The 4784-nt window shown below is 39.3% G+C and overlaps 1 long non-coding RNA gene across 1 annotated transcript in view; it reads right to left on the reverse strand.

Moving 5' to 3' along the window:
- Positions 1-1835: 1835 nt before the first annotated feature.
- The window catches only part of LOC116705582 (uncharacterized), a 19253-nt gene continuing 16304 nt past the window's right edge, over positions 1836-4784 (reverse strand). The window contains exon 4 of the long non-coding RNA XR_004335968.1: positions 1836-1847. This is a non-coding gene — a long non-coding RNA (uncharacterized LOC116705582). The remainder of the gene's footprint in view (positions 1848-4784) is intronic.

Below are 4784 nucleotides of genomic sequence, written 5' to 3' on the forward strand. Positions count from 1 at the left end.
GAGTTGATGGCATCTAGGGAGTGAACCTGGGATGCTGGGATTCACTGCTGAACCCTCTTGGGGTGTCATGGGTCTGTCAGCAAAACACCTCAGAAGGAGGCCAGACACAAACCAAATGGTGCCATGACTCAATTGACCATCCCACGGAGTCTCATCGGCTCCTCAAGTATGATTCATTGAGGGATATGAACATCTAGTCCCACACAACAGATCTCTATGTCAGTACTTATCACCATGTAATACACTTTTAGAAAATGTAATTTAGAAACCTTTTGGGAACGCAAAATGGGTAATCCAGTCATTACGGTAACTGAAAAAATCATTCATTACATAAATGCAAAACAAATCATGTAAATCCAATTGCCATAAAGCCTGGTGAGCAAGAATCAACATTTCCCATGACGACTTTCAACCAAAGATATAGGGAATAGCAATGTTTGATATTTTTTAATTTCATGGGGATGTTTTGTCAGATCAACCAAACCTAGATGGAAGAATAGCAGTATAACAGTGGTGAATTAATGGAATTATGGATCAAAGGGTTCTGTTTTAAGGAATTAATTTATGGTACTTTAAACAACCCTTTATAAAAGTTAAGTTGTGGGAGTAAAGTTTATTCTGCTGCTGCCTCTTGAATCCCAGTTGAAAAGTGTGTCTGCTGAATACCTGAAATGTTAAAATGCAAATGTAAATCTTTTCCCTCTGGAAACTTTCGAGCCAAAGGCTATGAGAGAGTAAAATAACAATGAAGTCAGTCAACTTAACTGAGTCAAATATGAATCAGTGTGGGATATATCTAAGGTCAAAGATTCAGCCTACAGTGGCTTCTGTTGAACCAAAGGGGAAAATGTGTGTACCGGCCTTTCAAACCAGGTCAGGGTGAAACACTTTGAAATTCATAAAAGCCTTTACATAGCCCAACAATTCAATATGCATGAATGTACTAACTAAACAAATTTACATGCACAAATACAGCGAGACAAAGTTGAAAATGAAAGAAAGTAACATGTACAGTATACACATACTGTCAGTGGAGTGGATGTCAAGGCATGACCTAAAGCAGATACAATTGGTCACCTAATAATGGCCTAAACATGCCAAAAAAAGAATAATATTTAAACAAACATAAAAAACAGATGCTTTCCTCTTTCCTTTATCACACCTGTTATTCTGCACTATACCTAAATATAGGACAGGGTGTGCACACTACCTTTCTGCATCATTTCTAAAGGGACAACGAGTACCGAGGCAGTTGCATTGTACCACTGAACATGCTTTTAGTTGTCATCTAGCTCTTGGAGTTTGAATGCACTCATAGTAAATGACTTTGAACAAAAGCGTCAAATTAATATAATAATATCCATTTAGAGTCTCTTTGCCATTTCAGAAGAGTCACTTGGGTAAACAACGATAAACAGATATTGTGTTTATGTGTTGCTTTGAGCCTCAAATACTAACAAATACTAATCGGATAACACTGGCAGTGAGCTTTTTAAGAGGTCACGGAACATCGTATCAACAACATTATGTCTGCAGAGAGGAGGTGATCCTGCACACTGATCACACAACCTCACTCAATCAGAGCACTTATCTGTGAAATTAGTTGATCTCAGTGTGACTGAAGCAAGCAGCAGAGAGCTGCCAGCCTCAGAGAACTGACTGTGTGTGTGTGTGTGTGTGTGTGTATGTCTTCTGGCCTCCACTGATTGCAGCATACATCCCCTGTCCTGTCTGAGAGTGAGAGAACAGACAGCAGAGTCAGGGCTGCACAGAAATAGCAGCAGTTAAAGAAAACGTGTTTGGGGTGAATCTTAGAACTACAATTCAACACTTTGGCGTGGGGTTTCCTGTCCATTTCCACAGCAACTAGCACATTATGAAAGTCAGATCAAAGTGAGGCTGAGGAGAGGACAGTCATCAACGACCAAATAGAATTCCTCAAGAAAATTTACCTTTTTTTGGGGTTAGTAATTTTTTTTTGAGCGTCTGCTTTGTGTAAAATGTTTGTGTTAATTGGTAATTCGGACACCACTTAGATTGCTGTTTTCCCAATTCTAAACTGTATCAATTGAATTCTTAGTCCCTCTACTTTTCCCTTAAAAATAAATTTTTCAGCCATGCATCTGGCCTAGAGGGCTTCCCATCATGCCTTGAGAATACGTAAAAAATAAAACACAGAAAACGTAATTTGCAATCAAATGTCTTCAGTGTCAATAGTAAATATACTATTAAGTATATAAAGGTATTTGATGGGGCATCCCCTCTCTCCCTTGCCTTTCCTGTCTGTCTCTCTCACTATCTAATTACAAGGCAGAAATCCTACAAAAATGATCTTGCATTTGAAGTAACAAAAAACATCAAATAGCAGCTACAGTCCTTAGCTAGTTCTGACTCTCTGCTAAGACGCTGGGATAGTCTAAATGTAAAATCAAGATAGTGGAAACATGTGGCCTGGATTTCTATAGCACTAAACAAACATTGAGCCTTACATTAGACAACATTCACACAAATACATCAAAAAAACGCCATTCCGTGAAATTATCATGAACTGTTACCAGTGCATTACGTGGTGGGTGCACAGAATGTGTGAAAATTCCATGTGGCCACCACAGAAAACAATGCCAAAGTAAAGTCAATGAGAAGATGACGAAGCATTAAGACTGACAACGGTAGCACAAGGTGTAGTATGAAAGCCCGAAAATACACATTGGGAGGTTGGCTGGGGAGGTGGATGGGTCAAACAACACAGGACTGTCACCCAGTTGACCGGAGATTGTGTTGCGCGCGTCACGATTCATAAACCCAACCGTCCCGGTCTTCTGTTCCTAAACCCAACCTGTCCGCTGTATTTGGCCGTCCCCTTCTTCTTTTCCTAAACCCAACCCGTTGTTGTCCCGCAAACCCACAACCTTTTCCTTAACTTAAGGGGCCATGTTCATTTCACGGAATTCGGTGAGATCAGGTTGCAATCGAAGGTACTACAGAGCAGCTTCACCAAGCTCAACAAGAATTTAAAGGTTTTAGCTGAATGCTGATGATTGACTAACAGAGCAACTTATGGCTCACATACAATAAATTGATTCAACAACCCCTGAAATGGCAAACCAAGGTTTGTATTTCACACAGGTTTAGTGGCAGAGAGAGAGAGACGTGTTCATTAAATAGTGTATCAGGTGTGCCTACAGCCACAGCTGTGACCGTTAAACCTGCACAAACTCCAACATTTATCGCTGACCTTTCACATTTGATTTGGGAAAAACTCACATTTTGCATATGCCATTTAATGAAATGTATGACCCTAAACCTCACTTACAAGTTAAACCTAACATCCAGTATGGTGAGGTCTTGTAACTGACTTTCAACTAAATTACAGATGCAGTTTAAACTGCAGCTTCTGAGGACACAGCAAAGCACAAGATCACATGGCAGACACACAGGTTCAATCTCCAAACTCATGACACACCAACAGTGTCATACTGTTTCTGGAAAACCCTTCTACCGAGAAGAACATAAATCTGGAAGATTCTGTGTGGATTATACTCAATGACAACATTTTCTTCCCCTGTCTATTGCAATGGTCTTCTTTTTTATTACTCTTCTCTAATTTTTATTTATTTATGGTTGATGTCTTTCTATGTCTTTTGATTGACAAATGTTCTTATTGTTATTATTATTAGTGCAATTTTTATCATCTTTATACTGTCATTCTTCTTTTCTTGCTAAAACGGATGCTGGAAATTTCAATTTTCTTGCAGAAGTCTAAGTCTAAGTCTGTCTTTTGATTTCAGGTTGTTTGCGTCAAATAAAAAAACAAAAACAACTCCTTGTATTTCTATTCTTCACAGAATGATTGTGTGGAAAGATTGGCAGCCTTTACATAAATAACTACCTGTTGGTTGTCTGTAGATGACAACATAAAAACATTTAAAATGTATTCAGTCATTATTTCTAGCGTATCTCAGTGCTTCGTCCATTGTTCGTTTTTGTTTTATAGCTTTAATTTTGGTGTCCAAACTGTCAGTCCTGAAAAACTTGAACAAGCAGGCACTGAAAGCCATCATCTTCAGCCTTGTAGATTGGACACATTCTACTTGATGTCATTAGGCACACAGTAGGTGTGCCTCTCCAGTTCTCTTTCAAACTTTGTGGCTGAGCTTCAAGATTTTAGACAAATGATATCTCGAAATGCTGAGAGAAAAACATAATAAAAAGTTGAGTTCCAAATCCCGGCATCCAACCTTAACCAGGTGTGTGATAGATGGGCCTGTTTACTCTCTTAGAGAAGGATGAAATAAGGGAGGAGAAGGAGCAGGGAGAGAGAAAGAAAAAAATGCAAAACCAAAGAAGATTGAGAAAAAGGATGGAGGAGGATTTTGATGGTGGGATGGAAAAATTGAAGGAAGTCAATGAAGGAAGGGAATTTGAGTGAGTGAAGAGGCGATTGAACATAACAAAGGAGTAAAAATAGAAAGGAAGGAGGGAGGAAGGAAGCCACTAAGAAAGAGGGATGTGGTGAAGACAAGTAAGATTGAGATAAAGATGGTCCTGCAGGGAAGAAGCAAAGAATGAAGATTTAATGAGGAGAGGGGAAAGTGATGGACAGAAAGAGAGAGAAAGAAAGGGAGCTAGACAAAGAAGGTTGAGCTCCAGCATGGTGACTGATGCTTCAATTTGATTTCAAGGGAAACTTAAATAAGTGATTTTCAAAGACATGGTCATCAGTCAGCTGTGGGCACCTTTGCAATTGACCTGCTGTGTGTGTGTGTGTGTGTGTGTGTGTGTGT

This window comes from Etheostoma spectabile, chromosome 17, assembly GCF_008692095.1.
Source record: "Etheostoma spectabile isolate EspeVRDwgs_2016 chromosome 17, UIUC_Espe_1.0, whole genome shotgun sequence".
Taxonomy (NCBI): Eukaryota; Metazoa; Chordata; class Actinopteri; order Perciformes; family Percidae; genus Etheostoma; species Etheostoma spectabile.